General features: G+C 39.9%; 1 non-coding gene across 1 annotated transcript; it reads left to right on the forward strand.

The window, feature by feature from the left end:
* Nucleotides 1-14552: 14552 nt before the first annotated feature.
* On the forward strand, nucleotides 14553-14659 carry LOC141635535 (small nucleolar RNA R71). The gene has a single exon (XR_012540216.1). It is a non-coding gene; the product is annotated as a small nucleolar RNA R71 (small nucleolar RNA).
* The last annotated feature ends 2524 nt before the right edge of the window (nucleotides 14660-17183 follow it).

Consider the following 17183-nt stretch of genomic DNA (forward strand, 5'->3'; position numbering starts at 1 on the left):
GGTGTTGTGTGTGTTTCTTTCTGTTATGTGTCTACCGTGATCCATTATGGTGAGCTGTCAGCCTTAACAGGTATTGATATATGGAGCTTGCCTGGGTGCGTTGGAGGGACAAGTCTTTCACCGAGTCTTGGCATGTAGTAGTCTCACTGTAGTTGTTAGTTGTTTGTCAATCAGTTGTATCTTTCTTTTGTTGGGTAAGTGTGTAATAAACTTTAAATAGTTCTGTTATTGATGTTATGATATACTATTCCTTGGGCAACCGAGATGGTAATGCCCGTATCTGCTAGGAAAGGTCTTGTTAAGGCTCCATGGTAGATGGGGGTGTGATGGTATAAGTCTTAACCTCGCAAGTACACATATCGTTGCACTATTAAGGGTCGAACACGAGGAGTAAAATGAGATTACTAATTGTTCTGTCCAATAGTTTAGCTAAGTCTAATAAGAACAAGTTAGGGGTATTATCTAACAACTAAGCTAAATAACATGTAGTAAATAAACTAAGTAATGCTAAGATCAAGAAACAAGCGATTGAATATGATTCTAATCGATAAATGAGAGGACTAGGGCGTGACTTCAACCAAAAACACTCGTGATTCACCATTCAATTTTGTTATTTAGTTGTCAAAGGGTATATGTCGGGAAGAATGCCTCTAGGTCACCTATTGTCTCCCTCTTGGATTCACAATAGGACACTAGTACTATTAATCCAACTCCCTCCCGGGCTCATGGATCAAAATCCCAACTCTAGGGTCAAGGCTACCGAAATTGGCCTATTTCTGCTCACCTCTCACCAAGACTCAAGTCATTAGGTCTGCAATAGTCCCCGGTCATCCCATTCCCCCCTCCCAAGGGTCGATTTCAAACCGATAACTAAAGGCACCCTTCTCAAGTTCTCCCTCCCGGGTTCAACTCAAGTAGGCAACTACTCTACATAAAGTGCATCAACTCCAAGCCTAGGCAACTCCTATTCACGGTGAAGGGTCTAAAGTCAACTACAAACTCCATGGAGCAATAACAAGTCAATCCCCTAAGAACCCAACAAATCCCCTTTTAAAAACTAATTTAGTAAAATCAAATAGGTGAACAACTTATATTGGGGTCTAATCACACCCTAGAAAATAGACTACTCACTATTCATGTTTGTTGTGGCAAGACAATTAATAAAGTTGGATGCTTTGGCAATAAACATGATGATAATTTGATTTCTACAATAAAACATGCAATTGGCAACAATTATATTGATAATATACTAATTAAACCTGAATTAAAATGGAGGTAAGCAAAAAGATGGTAACTGTAATTATAAGCAATGTAAACATTCAACAACAAGAGAAACACAAACTAAGGAAAGTAAAATTGATGGATAAAACAAGAAAATAAAGAATAGTAAAGGAAATATACCAATAAGGATGAAGGTAAATAAGCTTATTAAATTGATTGCTTGAATAAAATGAAGAACAAGAGATTGAACTTTCTCCCCCAATATTTTCTCCAACTACTCACTTTTGATCTAAAAACAATTATATGGAATTATGTTCTCTAAAATTAGTTCTAGCTATTTATACAAAGAGGTCCAACAACAAGATTACAAAGGTCGAATATGAAAATAAGCCTAACGGCCCTCTATCCGGCGTTCCCAACGCCGGACGGAGGGTGATGCGCCTTGCTAGAGGAGGATACGCCCACAAGGCTTATTCGATACACCCCATGAGGTCCATTTGCACCTTGGCTGAGGAATATACACCCACAAGGCTTGGGATAGCTTCAAGACGGCTTCAAATTTTCACTTCTTTTCTTGCAAATAGTTCCGTCTTCCATGCGACCTCTTACGTCACCTAGAAAAGCGTGAAATGTTATGATAATCTTGCAAGGCAATGTGTAAAGTGGGTAAATGCAAATTGATTATAGACTAAGGCTAAATTAGCTTAAGAGTGTAACGAATAGATAAAGTGAAGGATTTTTGGTTAAAATTGTAGGGTGATAACGTAGTTTCAAATCTCCCCACATTAAACCCTTACTTGTCCTCGAGTAAGTCCAAGATCAAAATGCAAGGCAATACTACAGTTAAATATCAAAAGTTCGTGCACTATATAAGCATCACTTAATTATTCTACTATATAACCCGATTGAGTATTAGCGCACTCTACGCCCCTTCAACTCACGTAGTTGTGCGTAAGAGGTAAAGCACGACTCGTAAGGCAAGTAGGGTCTTGCACGAAAAATGCAATGCATCCAACATGTAAGCATACAAATAAGTGATAGAATGCATCTAACAAAAATGGTCCACTTTCCTCATCCAAGTGGCTGAGTTTTCATCTCAAAAATATGGTCTTGGTTGGGAAATACCGTCTCAGAATTCCAATGGAGGTTCCAACCCCCTAAGGGTGGCCCAAGCAACCTTAATGTTACCACAAAAGCTCAAGAAACAAATTCAAAAGCGGGGAAAGGGGAAATGGAGCTAGTGCTCCGAGATTTACAAGACCGACACAAGATTCAACCGAAGACTCATGACTAAAAGGGCCTAGGTCAACGACATCCTCACGGTTTTCACTCGTCTCTCGTTTAAAGAACGGATGTTTTGTGTACAAAAAAAAATGACCGAAATACTCTCCTACTATGACTCGTGAGCGTGTCCGCAATCTAATGTGTAAGACCATCCTATAACCAAGTGAGATGCAAAAATGGGGCAATGCACACAATATGAAACAATGGTTGTAACGGGGCTAGGGAGAAGGACGAAACGGGATTGTTGTAAGCAACGTTTGGATATGTGAGTTTCAAATCAAGGATAGTCAACATACCAATTCTCCCACTTCTTATTACAACACATGAGACACGTCTATACAGTAACATAGATTTGATTACCAAAATCATGCAAAAATTGCAAAACCCAACTCAAATTGGAAAAACATGAAAATCCTTCCCTTATTTCAACAAATGAGTAACGTCTATACCCTAACAAGAGTTCGGTTTCCCAAAATCAAGCAAAAATTGTGTAAACCCGACTCACTTTGGAAAAACATCAAATTCCCTTTATTCTAGCAACGGCTTTTTCTACCCCTTAAATGATGAGTAGGGGTGTTTCTTGCTCTTTCTCTATTTCTAAAACAAGAATTTACAATCCCTACTTCTCTCTCTTTTTTTTTTGTATTTTTCAAAACTTTTCTAATTTTCTCTTTCATTTTTCATTTCTTTCTCAAAACCTCTTATTTATATGAAAATGCCAAATAGAAACCAAAATTCCGACCCAAGTGAATGCACATGTCATCCACTAACTAGGACCCAACACACCTCCTAGCTCACTACTACAAGCATGAATTATTCTTGATCAAGGAAGGTCATTTATGGAATGTAGCTTGTATTGTGGTTATGGCAAATGAAATAGGCTAAGGCTCAAAAGGGGTGCATCAAAAGGGAACTAATGTAAGGGTCAAAACAAGGCTTGTTTAGGCAATGTGAGGTTCAAGTATGTGCAAACAAGTTTGTTTCAAATGATATGCATAAAAAGAAAGCAACTCACGATCTAAGGACAGAATGACACACTTATGCGTCTAGACATAACACGTCTCGCGAGGAGACCTACTCACAATCCTAAGCGGGGGTCGGGTATGAATGTACCGGCCCTAGGAGACTCTAAACCTCACATATGAGTGCCCAAGTCGAGACCTAGGTCTAGCCTACAGTCTTTGGTCTCACAAGGTGGTCTAGACGCGTTGGACAAACTCCTCTTCCCATGAATAACCAAGTAGCCATGGGTGCAAGCCACGGGGAGGGGGAATACACAATTGGAACATACTCATCCTTGGGGTATTTACTTCCCTCCCTTGACCACATTTTTATGCAAAACATTTATCTACAAACTAAGTGCAAGACTATAAAAACCGACACATATATACATGGGACAAATGCATGCGAAAATTAAACAAACATAAATTGAAATGTGCAACAAGTTTGATTAATCCTAGCAACACATCAACACCAACAATCCAAAGTTCCCCAAGGGAACATCCAAGGCACAAAATCCCATCCTCCTCTATATTATACAACAATATAAAAAAAAAAAAAAAAGAACGGAAAAGGAGAAAGAGATAAGAACGTCTATACCAAGCGGTCTTCTAATCTCTTTTTTGCCCTGGATAGTCAATGTACCTATGCCACTTTGTTTGCCAAACACATGTATATACAATACAATATTTTTGAATTTTTGAATTTTTTCGATTTTTAGTCATTTTTGAAATTTTTTCAAATATATACAAGTGGATATATACAAATATTAACAATATGCACAAAGTGGATATTTTCCTCCCCACACTTAATAATTACATTGTCCTCAATGGAACAAAGGATAGGGAGTGAATAGGAAAAATAAATAACATATTTTTGGATTTTTCAATTTGTTTTTGAAATGAAGTAACATATTTTTGTTGTTTTTGAATTTTCGAAATAGTAAAGAACTTGTTTTTGTGTTTTTTTGGGCCTTCTCCCCACACTTATTATTTGCAATATCCAATAACGGATGAAGTGTGGTTAAGAGGCATTTTTTTATTCAAAATAAAAGGACGTATTATTGGGTTTTTCATTTTTCATTTTTTTTTTTTAATTATGAATGCAACTACATGTGACAATATATTACAAAATTTAAAGTCTAATGCAACCTACATGAATGCAAACTAAATGAAGATTAATGCTAATATATTACAAGTAATTTAGATGCAAAAACTAATTTGCTACATTTGGATATGAGGGAGAAGCAAATAAAATTTGGATTGAATTTAGGGAGCATGCCGACGGTTTTGGATTTTTCAATTAGGGAGCAATAAAAATGACACCGACTCCATCAAGGGTGTAAACACGTGTCCTAGTCAATTTCTCAAATTTTCTTTCAGAACAAAAACCTTCTTTCAAGTACTCTTTCATCAAATTCTTCTTCAAAACATTCAAGCAAGAGTGGAATGACGATAAAGCAACCAACCGAAAATGGTAACCAACCAAAACATGACACAAGAGAACCCGACAAAGAACATAAAAAGCATGCAAGTTAACTACCCTCAAACTACCTTCCCTATACTAGACCAAACTACCTAAGACACCAAGTGAAATCTCCCCACACTTGAATTGTCAATAAGGTGGGTTTTGGGGTGGTTGTTGAGTGGGGTCAACTGGGTAGTTATAGTAGGGCCCCATGGGTGGTGGTGGGTAGTGGACCGGGTTGTAAGGATCCCAATCCGCCGGGGGAATAAAGGTAGGTTGGTAGGGGTCGTAGTTTGGAGCTGGATACTCCATTGTGTTTGTGAACACGGGGTTGAGGTAGTTTAATTGCATGTTTATCATTTGAACCTCAAGTTGTTCTTGTCTTAAGGCTCCTTACCTTATCAAATCTTGGTTGGTCAACGCGATGTTTTTGCCTTCTAGAGCGGCCCATAAGCTTGGCGGGAAAGGTTTTCAGTTGTGATGGATCGTTGGTACATGTCATTCCATTCGGTTTGGAAGTTAGGATCATCAAAGAAAAAGTGATGGGCTTGGGAGGAGCTCCCAGCCTCGGGTTGGGGACGTGAATGGGGTTGAGGTTGAGGTTCCTCTTCCTCATCTGAGCCGGACTCATATTGTAATTTTTCCTCAACAAGGTCGTAGTGTGCAACATCCCAATACCCTTCAAGATCATCATCATTCCTCATAAGCCTTTTATATTCCTCGGGACCTAAGGGCACACTCCAATTGTTCCGGTTTGATAGGGTGGTCCTTGGTGTGTTAGGTACCAAAAGTGTCCTTTTGTGAGTTATGGTGAAAAGGAAAAAGTGGGGTTCCTTTATAATCATTTTAAGATAAGGACCATTAATCTTAGTTGCATCATCATATGCCATAAGGTCTGAAACGTCATGTTGTAAACCCCTAGCAAGAATGGAAACTATCCCTCCACAAGCAATGTTAGTAGGAGGTTGAGCTACAATCTTGTCAAAATGGTTTGCAAGGGCGAGGGGAATATCAAAGGTTTGGGGGGATTCCATAAGAGCCTCATGTAAAAGTTGGAGTGCACAAGTACTCACATTGTAGTGGGTCTCCTTTGAGGGGAAAAAGGAGTTTGAAATAATCCGGGCGAAGTACCGAATTGCGGGGTTACGAAGGTATTTGTTGTACTCCTTCCCGGCCCGAAATTTTTGTTTTCGTCGGGTAAGCAATTTCCAAAGTTCCCCCTCACATCCCTTTGTGCCCCCTTTATAGAGGGTTTATAAGCCCCCCCCCCCCCCCCGAAATCGATTTAAGGCCCAAATGTTGGCCAAATTGCGCAATTGTCATTCTATGTCGAGTTCTCCGGAGTTGGAACTCGCAAGTGGGAGGGGTGACTTGATAATCGGTTCGCCAAGTAACGAGGAACTCGCTAGTTAAGGCAACATAAGTCTTGTCCTCGACATCATAAAAAGTTCTAATTCCTATTCGGTCACAAAGCATTCGAACATCATCTTCTACTCCTAATATTTGCAGTGTTGGCTTATCGGCCCATCGGATCGATTCCCACCCCTTAATAACCTAAAGTTAGAAATCTTTAAGGTCTTACTTCCTAGCAAAACCCATTTTCCATGTTTTATCGACATGCCTAAATGAATTAGAGGGGATGGTGGGAATAGAAGATGAAGAGGAAGAAAAACATACCAAAGCTAGTGCATCCGGGTTGGGTCTTGCTCTTTTTGACATTATTGAAGAAAATAAATACCAATATTCCCCAAATAAGCCTTCCCAAGTGCTCCTTGTTGCTGAAAAATGGCTTTCCAAGCTTGAAAAATCAACAATGGAGGAGAAAGCTTGAAATGGTGACACAAAAATGGAAGAGGACAATTACCTACCAATTTCTTCAATTTAACACCAACAAAGAATAGATCTGGGCATAAGGAATAAGAATATGTGATTATATTGAAGAGAAAATGCAAATTAGTGAGGCAAATTTGAGTAGGAAGTGTCGAAAATTTGGGGTTTATGGTGAATGTTTATGTTTTGAAATGTATACAAATGAAAGATTGAGGAAAAATGGAGGCTTTTCAAGTGTAATATGCATTTTTCTTTTTTCTTTTTTTACAAAATACCCCTCTATCCGGCGTAGCGAACGCCAGCCGCCTCCAAGAATGCTGGACGGAGGGTGATGCGTCGGACAGTCCTCTGAACGCCCACAAGAGTAAATGTGAGTACCGGATAATGTCAAGTTACACCGGCCTGAGGTCCTTACACCGGACAGACGCATGGGGGGGGGGGCATTCTCGATTTTCGTGGGTGTATTGCTACACGGGACGATCCCGAGTTACGCCTTGACTGAAGTTTTTACACGGGACGACCCTATTCTTCCTCAAAGCTACATAAAATGGTGAAATTCATTCCCAAAACCAAATATTACTCCAAATTTTATTTGAATTTGCCGTGACATCTCACTAAATGCACTTTCAATCCTCCGAAAATCCGCATCCAACCGTCCATTTATTCCCAAAAATCTTTCTTCATTTGGGCTGCCTCCCAAAAAGAGCCCTTATTTAACGTTGTAACACCCCGATTATCCAACCAAGATAATTGGAGCTTTACCATCTCGGTTTCCCGAGGTAGTGTTTGAAAACTTCAATAAAAGAACATTTTATTGATAAATATAATGTTTAGTGAATTACATAAACGTAAACAAATGAATAAAGTACAACTCGTGACATCTATACTCTTCTAATCAACTATACTCGTCTCGTGACTCATCAAGCTCGTCCCGTCTTCCACGTGCTATCCAAACAACCTGTACTGAACCTTCTCCCCATATGACCAAAGGACATCATATGGATCAACACAGGCCACCCCAAAAGAGATAGGTGACAATTACACAGACATACAAACGTCAATAACGATAAACATAGTGTGACACGACTCAAGTGTGTGAGTCAACAACATGACCATGATATGAATGACACACGATTATCCAACCGTCACGCCGGTACCAGGACACGCCCAGACGTACCCACAACCACTGGTGCCAGGAACACGTCCACGACACCACACTCACACAAGGTACTCCGAACACGTCGGTGGTACCGAGTCCAAGAGCGACTCAGGTCCCCTGCCAGACGTCGTGTCTCACCACATGCGTCCCTCCAAGACTCAAGTCATTAATGTGCACATTACTATTGGGGTGGGAGACCCCAATAGACGACTCAAGCGGAAGACGGTCTCCCAACTACCTTCCGTCTCCACAACAACAAATAACCAATCATGCCCTCTATCATATGAAATAACACAAATATGCAAGATGCCGTATACCATGTCAATTACCGACTCATTCAATGAAATTAATGACAAACGACTCATTTAACAAATAGATACATTATCGAACTGAGTAGGATAAACCTACCTTTTAGCAAATCTCCATAAGCAATCCGAATAAAATAATCTTCCTCAAAAACCGTCACCTAAATATAATTAATTAAATATAATTAATCACTAACTAATCTAATTAAATTAAATACGAATTCAATTAATTAAATAAAAGCCTGTCTCAAAGCTATTTAAATCCCGTCTCAATTACTAGTCAACCACATGGATCAAAACCCGACTCATGCCCATTATACACTAAGTAAAACACGTCTTATAACTCGACTCAAAACCCGCTAACTCCCACTCAAACACGCCCACAAAAACAGCCCCGAAACCGCCTTAAAACACACGACAAGCCACCGCCATGGACCCCACCTCTCCATGCTCAGCCACGGTGGGGCAGCAGCCCAAATCAGCCACCAAGCACCACCCAAAACAGTGGTAACAACAACAATGGCGGCGGCTCAACAACAACAACATACACCCTTGACTTACACCTTTAACCACCGCCAAAACCACTCCTAGGACGCACCATTTGTGCCCCCCACTGGCCATAGTGGTCACGACCACCGCCCAGCCACCAGCAACACCACCAAACACCAGAAACAACAGCCACAACAACAACAACAAATGATAAAAACAACAACCAACACCAACTCGCGCCCCCCTTTTTAGCACCTAAAACTGCCACCTACAGCCACCCTACCTACCACCGTTGACCACCACACGACTCTCCTCACAAACCCTAACAACCTCCACCCAATACCACCCCAAGTCAGTCATGAATAGAGGGTTAAAAATCCGTCTTAAGACCGTCGCACAAAATAGCTATAATCCTAGATCTAGTTCGGTCAAACCCGTTTTTAGGTGGTCAAACGACGGTTAAAGGGGGTCCTAAGGTGAGTCGGGGTCAAGGTGGTTCTATGGTATAATTAAATTAAGGCATAACTAGTGTAAGATGGTCTTACCTCACGTCTCAAGGCGAAGTGGGAATCCTTCTCTTTTCTTCTAATATCTTTTCTCCCTTATCTCTCTTCCTCTCATGTTTGGTAGATATTATAAGATTTTGTGAGTGGATAAGGGTGGGTAGGGATATATATGATGGTAGGAGGAAGTATATACATGTATACATACAATGTATTATTATCATTATTATTTATTATTCCGTCTCCTAACATGCTCGTATAATACAATATAATATTATTTATATAATATAAAAACGGAGTATTACAAACGTCGTAGGCTCGACCAAGTCATGCGATAGCTTAATTAAGGGGAACATTCATCAAGTGCGAAAATTAAAAGTCAATCTTAACAATCAAAGAAGATTTAAATCAAGAGATGATGATGTGGGTTTTAGAGAGCACACTTCCTTCATCACCGGTGATCCGGCTATGTAATGCTTCAATATTTGTCCATTGACCTTGAAAGTGTGACCCTCACTAGTAATTTCCACCGTGACATAGGGAAAAACATGTGTCACGGTGAATGGTCCCGACCATCTTGATCTCAACTTTCCCGAAAAGAGTTTCAAACGTGGATTGAATAGGAGGACCGTCTCTCCTTCTTTAAACTCTCTTCTTTGAATCTTCTTGTCATGATAAGCCTTTGTCTTTTCCTTGTAAAGCTTTGCATTCTCATAGGCTTCTAGCCTAAATTCATCCAACAATTTGAGGTCTAGCAAACGCTTCTCTTGGGAGCTCTTCAAATCAAAGTTGAGATATTTAATTGCCCAATAGGCTCGGTGTTCTATATGCCCATAAGGCATTATCAAGCTTTATCACCCAATCCTTCCTCGAGCTATTCACCGTCTTTTCCAATATTGCTTTAATCTCTCTATTGGATATCTCGACTTGACCACTTGTTTGTGGATGGTAGCCAATTCCACAACGGTGTTGAACTCCATACTTCTTCAAGAGAGCTTCAAACTTTGTTTCAAGAAAGTGTGACCCTTTATCACTTATCAAGACACGGGGCACTCCGAACCTTGGAAAAATCACCTTCCTCATAAACTTGCTAACAACTCTAGCATCATCCGTTGGGGAGGTAATTGCTTCAACCCACTTTGATACGTAATCCACCGCTATAAGGATGTACTTGTTGCCATAAGAGGAGGGATAAGGTCCTTGGAAGTCAATTCCACATACATCAAACACTTCAATTTCTAAGATGAAATTTTGTGGCATTTCATTCCTCCTTGAGATATTACCGGTCCTTTGACACCGGTCACAACCCTTGACATAAGAAGCAACGTCCATGAACAAGGATGGCCAATAAAAGCCACACTGCAATATTTTTGCACTGGACTTAGTAGTACTTGCATGTCCTCCACAAGGAAGATCCTGAAAATGAGAAATGATTGATTGGAACTCATCCTCCGGTACACATCTCCTAATCATGCCATTGACACAAGTCTTGTACAAACAAGGATCCTCCCAATAATATTGCCTTATGTAATGGAAGAACTTCTTCGTCTTGTGTGAGTCATATCCATAAGGAATCACACCGGACGCCAAGTAGTTGACATAGTCGGCATACCATGGTGCTTCCACTAAACTCAAGGCTAATAAATGGTCATCGGGTAAATAGTAATTTATTGGGAGCCCATCCTTGACGTTCTCATTCAACAATCTAGAGAGGTGGTCGGCTACAACGTTCTCAACCCCTTTCTTGTCTCTAATTTTCATATCAAATTCTTGAAGCAAGGGTATCCACCAGATCAATCGTGGCTTTGATTCCTTCTTAATAAGCAAGTGTTTTAAAGCCGAATGATCGGTGTATACTATCACCCACCTTGGCTCCAACCAAATAAGTCCGAAACTTTTTCATTGAAAATACCACCGCTAAGAGCTCTTTCTCCGTTGTCGAATAGTTGATTTGAGCTTCATCAAGTGTCTTGCTTGCATAGTGAATGACATGTAGCCTGCCATCTTTCCTTTGGCCTAAAACCGCACCCAAGGCTTGATCACTTGTATCACATATAAGCTCAAAAGGTAGGTTCCAATCCGGTGGTTGTATAATTGAAGCACTTATCAAATCTTGTTTCAACCTATTAAAATCATCATGACAACGGTTAGTGAATTCAAAAGGAGTATCCTTAGCTAGCAATTCGGTTAAGGGTCCTGCAATTTTAGAGAAATCCTTGATGAAGCGGCGGTAAAACCCCGCATGTCCAAGGAAACTCCTCACCCCCTTAACATTTGTGGGAGGTGTTAGACTCTCAATGACCTCTACCTTAGCCTTGTCTACTTCAATTCCTCTATTAGACACTATGTGCCCCAAGACAACTCCTTCTTGTACCATGAAATGGCACTTTTCCCAATTCAAGACTAAATGACTCTCTTGACATTTTTTCAACACTTTCTCCAAGTTTATTAAGAAATTTCCAAAGTACTTTCCCACAACCGAAAAATCATCCATAAAAACTTCCATTTATTGCTCAATAAAATCGGAGAAAATGGACATCATACAACGTTGAAATGTAGAAGGTGCATTACATAGCCCAAATGGCATCCTCCTATATGCATAAGTGCCAAAAGGGCATGTGAAGGTAGTGTTCTCCTGGTCACCTGGATGGATAGGGATTTGAAATAATCTCAAGTACCCATCCAAGAAGCAAAAGTAATCATGTTGAGCCAACCGCTCCAACATTTGGTCCATGAACAGCAAAGGAAAGTGGCCCTTCCGGGTAGATTTGTTCAACTTTCTATAATACACAGACATTCTTCACCCGGTTACCGTTCTTGTGGGAATCAATTCATTCTTATCATTTCTCACAACCATCATTCCTCCCTTTTTTGGAACTACATGAACCAGGCTCACCCACCTACTATCGGAAATAGGGTAAATGATGCCGACATCAAGTAGCTTGAGGACCTCCTTTCTTACAACTTCCTTCATTATGGGGTTAAGCCTTCTTTGTGCCTCAATTTGAGGAAGCATCCTCATTTTCAAGTAAGATTCTATGAGTTCACAAAGAGGGATTAATCCCTTTAAGGTCACCAATGGTGTACCAAGAACACTCTTAAACCTTTTCAACAAATCAAGTAATTTTGAAGTTTGAGTGTTGTCAAGTTCACTATTGATGATGATGGGGAATGTAGAATTATCACCAAGAAATCCATATCTCAAGGAAGGGGGGAGAGGTTTAAGATCACCCGTAGGAGGTGGTGTGGAACTCTCCTCCTTCTTACCAACTTCCAACATTTCAAACTTTGGATCTTTCTCATGAATTGGAGCAAAGTCCAACATCCACACATATGCTAGAGCTTCAACATCTTTATCATCAACTTCATACCCATTGACAAGACAAGTTTTCAATCGATCCATGGAGGAAGCTTTTGGGTCATGCTCCTCCATGGGATTCTCTAGAATATCAACAATAAAACAAGTGTCACCTAAAAATGGAGCTTCTATAGACTTGGTGAGTTCAAACTCCACTTTATCTTCACCCACTTGCAAAGATAGCTTGCCACTCTTCACATCAATCAATGCTCCTCCGGTTGCTAGACAAGGACGCCCCAAGATAATAAGCACGTGGTTATCCTCGGGCATATCCATGACAAAGAAATCACATGGTATAATTAGCTTCCCAACAATCAAGGGCACATCTTCAATAACACCAATGGGGAATTTAACCGATCGATCGGCTAGTTGAAGTGAAACTCTTGTTGGCTTCAAATCCCCCAAATCAAGCTTTTTGAAAATTGAAAGTGGCATGAGGCTCAAACTAGCCCCCAAGTCACACAATGCCCTTTTTATGGCCACTCCTTGAATAGAACATGGAATTGAGAAGCTACCCGGATCTTCTAGCTTATTTGTAAGCTTGTTTGTGTGAGTAATAATAGCACTACATTCTTTGGAGAGGTTAATGGTTTGCACCTGCCCACTCTTCTTCATCAAAGTGACAAGATCCTTAAGGAACTTTTTATATGATGGAATTTCGATAATCATATCAAGGAAAGGAATTGTGACATTCATTCCTTTCAAGATCTCAACAAACTTCTCATACTTTTTCTCTAGTTTAGGCCTTGCAACCCTTTGTGGAAAGGGTACCGGTGGAGCATACTCCTTGGTTTGAGGAATGGGATCTTTCTCTTTGGTTGGTATATGATCATTCTCCTTGGGTATATCCTCCATCTACACCTCTTGAGGCTTCTCAATCTCCACCGATTGCTTCTTCAAGTCATTATTAGCAACTCTCTTTCTCTTCCACTTTGGTGCACTCTCAACCTATTCCAATTGCCTTCCGCTTCTTAAGAACACCGCATTAATTTCCCTAGGATTCACCGTGTTGCCCGGTAATTTCCCCGGATTTTGAGCCAATTGACTCAATTGTTTTGAAATTTGGGCTACATGGGTTTCCGTTGCTTTTTTAAGATGCTCTTATTTCATCATTAACCCGGTCTTCTGAAGTAATGTGGTTGTCAAGCTTTGAGTTGGATTTTTGGTTGGCAATCACCAATTGCTCAAAGGTTTGTTCCCAAGATGGTTTTTGATTTTTTTTGACTTGGAAGTTTTGGTTAAAACCTTGGTTTTGAGGTTGGAAATTTTGGTTTTGAGGTTGGTTGAAAGTTTGTCCCTTGAAACCCCCAAATGGTAGTTGGTTTTGAGTGACAAATTGTTTTCCTTGAAAACCAGGTGGGATTTGTCTTTGCAATTGTGGGTTTTGATTGAACCTTTGTTCTTGTGGTGAGAAAGTAGTTGGGTTTTGGATGTTTTGTGAGGCATTGGACAAGAGAGGGTGACTTCTTTTTCCATTGACAAATTGGTTGTTGTTGTTGTTGTTGTTGAACCCTTGCCTTGCATTTGTAGATTCCCAAACCCTATTGACTTGCTTATAACACTCTTCTTGAATGGGTGCAATCAAAGGGAACCCGATTGCAGTATGGCCTTGTTCCCCGCATAATTCACATGACAAGATTTGTCTCATGTTGGAGCTTGAAGGCTTGGAATTCAACAAAGCCACTTGTTGAGTTAATTCATCTAGCATTCCCTTAACCTCAACATTCAACACCGCACTAGGATCCTTCTTCTTGCCCTTTCTCACTTGCCTATCACTTCCCCAATCCATGGTTCGTGATGCCATCTCCTCAATTAATTCCTTGGCCGCTTTATGTCCCAAAATGTCCAAAGCACCTTTTCCCGACCCCGCATCAAGTGATAGTCTAAGGTCTTGAGTCAATCCCTTATAGAAGTTGTTCACCAATTCGACTTCGGATATGCCATGATGGGGGCAGAGCCTTTGTAGCCACTTATACCTTTCCCATGCTTCATATAAGGTTTTATGCTCTTCTTGAGTGAAGCTTTGTAATTCACTTTTAACTTTTGCCGTTCTTGACGGTGGGAAGTACTTGTTAAAAAATGCCAAGGCTAGCTCGTCCCATGTCTTGAAGGAATCCGCATCACAATACCTTTGGCAGATCCCCTAGGTGAACGGGGGAACAACCTAAGGCGTACCACATCATCGGAGACCCCATTCATCTTGTACATATCGCAATTCTCAAGGAACTCATTAAGGTGGTCATTAGGGTTCTCCAAAGGACCTCCTCCAAATTGATTGTCTTGGATTAGGTTGAGCAAGGCATTTTTTATCTCAAAATTATTGGCTTGAATTCTTGGCCGTTTGATAGTAGTATTTTAGTCGTATTTTACCCCGCATTTATATTTTATTCTGACTTGATTTTGCGTGCTTAAATGATTAAAAAGTTCATTTTATTACTAATTTGTAGTAATTAGTCGTATTAGTTATATTTAATAATTGGTCGGATTTTATATAATAATTAGTATTAATATTATTTTATTATAATAACGTGTAGGCAAGGAGGAATAATAACACGGAAACCGAGGAGCAAATTGGGTCGAGACGGAAATAAGACGGGTGAGGGAGGAGTTAATTGAAGAAAATGAAATAACTTGTATAAGGCAAAGTCAAGCTTGGCAGTTGACTTTACCAAAATCACAAGTTTGTTCACTCGTCCCTGTCAATGAACATCAAAGTTGATCCCCTGCATTTCCAAGTCCCATAATTTCCATATCTATTCGCCATTAATCAGCCCAACTCCCATCGTCAGCACCACCAAGACAGTCGCCTGCTCCTCTACCCTCCTCTGCCTCGCACACCTGCAGCAACAATCCAGCAGCAACCCACACATCCACGGCATGCACCAACTCCTCCATTGTTCACCACGGTTTCAAAACCCGAGCCCAAACTCACAGCTACTCACCTCTGCTACCAAACCCGCTCCATACTGCGCACCATTCATCACTCACACCTCAACATTAAATCATTCACCAGTTTCCCTCATCAAATCCCTCGACCACCACTTCGACCCCTGACCTGCCTCTCACACCGACACCTGCTACTCCCCTTTCACCACCACCATTTCACGATTATCCCCGTCCTTCATTCGTCCCCTGCATCATCAAACCAACTCGCCACATCGCATCCCCTTCCCCCAAACAAACTCGCATCACCATTCATCCCCATGCCGGTTTGCCGGCAACCGACCCTATACCAGTATACACCCATGCAATTCTCCTTCTCTTTTCTCGAAATCTCGCTACCAGTGCCTTCACCGGTAGCCGCCTCACTGGCACACAATACCACAACCTTCATGTCGCAATGATTCTGCTCCTCTCTACTGGTATCCCTTGTACCGGTCAACCGGCATACAACAACCAACATATATTCCCCTCCTTTTGTCAAAGATCTTGTCGCCGATGGACCGGCAGGGCCCCCTGCTTCCGTCTTTTGTCTTTCTTCTTATTCCTTTTTGTTTTGTTTTGTAAAACATAAATAATCCCCTTCCTTCCTTTGTTGAACATGTATCGTGTCTTTTAGTTAGTTTTAGATTATTATTATTATTATTATTATTATTATTATTATTATTATTATTATTATTATTATTATTATTATTATTATTATTATTATTATTACTATTACTATTATTATTACTATTACTATTACTATTACTATTACTATTACTATTACTATTACTATTACTATTACTATTACTATTACTATTACTATTACTATTACTATTACTATTATTAGTATTATTAGATTAGTAATTAGAACACTCTCCATATATATACACCACATGAAACATTAGACTATCAATTAGACTAGTTAGCTTATATTTTCTCTTAACATTTTAGAACCCTAGATAATTTACGGATAATTCACGCGGTACCCCTGAAGTTGGCCACTTTGCACAAAATACCCAAATTTTTTATTCGAAGAAATTAAAAAGGTCATAACTCATGTTTACGAACTCAGAAAGTGAAGATTTTTTTTCAAATTGATCATCTTTCCAAGTACTACGATTTGAAAAAAAAAATTGACGAGTTTGGATTTCGTAACCAGGAGATATGCTCACTCAAAGTTTGTTCGGTCGAAAAAACTTTGACGCACAATAACTCCTAGTAGCGGAATCCAAATGCGACAATTTTTTTTTTTCAAATTGTAGTTCTCGGAAAGATGAGCGATTTGGAAAAAAATTCGTCATTTTCGGAACTCGTAAACACGAGTTATGACCTCTTTAAGATTTTCGGATAAAAAATTTGGGTATTTCGTGCAAAGTGGCAAACCTTAGGGGTACCGCGTGAATTATCCGGATAAATTATTTTCTTCTTTTTAATTTTTCACTACTCAAGTTGTAATCTTTACTCAATATTAGTGTAATTGCTCTCTAGTTTATCCAAGCTCTTCATTTCTCAATAGTATACATTTAGGGGGCATTTGGTTGGAGGTCTATAAGAAAGGAAAAGAGAAAAAAAGTTATTGATTTCCTTTGTTGGTGTTTGTTTGACACAAACAAAGAGAATGCAATTCTCTTCTTTACCTCTCA

The sequence above is a fragment of the Silene latifolia genome, chromosome Y (genome assembly GCF_048544455.1).
Source record: "Silene latifolia isolate original U9 population chromosome Y, ASM4854445v1, whole genome shotgun sequence".
In the NCBI taxonomy this organism is placed as follows: Eukaryota; Viridiplantae; Streptophyta; class Magnoliopsida; order Caryophyllales; family Caryophyllaceae; genus Silene; species Silene latifolia.